Below are 1,225 nucleotides of genomic sequence, written 5' to 3'. Positions count from 1 at the left end.
GAGGCGGCCTCTCCCCGCGTAGCTGCACTGAGGGCACGGTGACTGTATATCGTAGCCCTCCCGCTGGAGGTCTGTCGGTGTTTTCCACGGGTGTTCGGAGAAGCAGCCGTTACCGGGTTTGGGTGGCAGCACGCACCCAGTACCCAGGCCGCTAGTCCAGCCCCCTGGCGCTCTGACACCGCCACCTGCCCATCGCTCCCTGGCGCGGAAGAAAAAGGCGAAGGAGGATGTAATACAGTTCAGCTAGACCAGCTGACATCTCTGCCACCTCACCCTGCACCCTAAAGCTGATTACTGATTTAAATCACAGCTGTTTTTTAGGTTTCTACAGCCCTATGGGTTATATAAAGTCTGTATAATCTTTGGTCTGTTTAGGAATATAACTAGTGGATGTGGCTTTCTTTCCATAATACCCCAGCAGAACTCTCATGTCCCACTTAGCTGGCAACTTCAGTGTACTGAAGTGTCACAGCTGTGAAGATGGCACTTGAGCCTTTTGCACTCCTCATGGGGAGGAGAATAAAACGATACCAAGCTCCAGCTGTATTCACATCTAAAGAAGACAGTTGTCTCTTTTCTAAGATTATTTCCTTAGCATCGTTAAGAAATACAGGCAGTGCCTGACTTCTGTATCACGTGAAAGGACTGCAGAACTCTAGACACTAGGTATGTAGAAGTAAGCTGGAATTAGAAGACAGTTTGGGAGGAGAAAAAGAAGGAGCAAATCTCTGCCCAGACTTTCGAATGTTGAGCTGTTCTCCTTTGTGCACTGTGGGAAGGCAGTTTGGTTGCATAGTGGATATTTTGGGATAGCCCCACTGTGAAGATCAACCACCATGTATGGGGCCTCTTAGAGTCTCATAAAATGCTATTTTAAGCCACTGTTGGATGAGACCTCCCGGGAAAACATGCAGGTAAGAGGAACATGAATCTATCATTCTGATGAGTACATTCAACTTGAGCAGGGGTTCTTATTTAACCTGTGCTGGAGGAAGTTCACGAATTTGCTATGAGATTCCAGAGACTGGAAGTCTACAGCCAGTGACTCTCGTATGCTTCTTATATATCTTAGAGAACATTCTCCTCTTTTAGGAAGACTGAAGTACACCTGGGGACTTGTCAGTTGCTGCTGACAAGTCTGACTTTGTCAGATCTGACTGCTTCAGGCAGGGAGTATTAGATAGGCAAGTTGCATGCGTTACGCTCACTGGGGAGAGGAGGGAAA

This window comes from Buceros rhinoceros, unplaced genomic scaffold (genome assembly GCF_000710305.1).
Source record: "Buceros rhinoceros silvestris isolate BGI_N320 unplaced genomic scaffold, ASM71030v1 scaffold47342, whole genome shotgun sequence".
Classification (NCBI taxonomy): Eukaryota; Metazoa; Chordata; class Aves; order Bucerotiformes; family Bucerotidae; genus Buceros; species Buceros rhinoceros.
Note: the sequence above shows the minus strand (reverse complement) of the source record.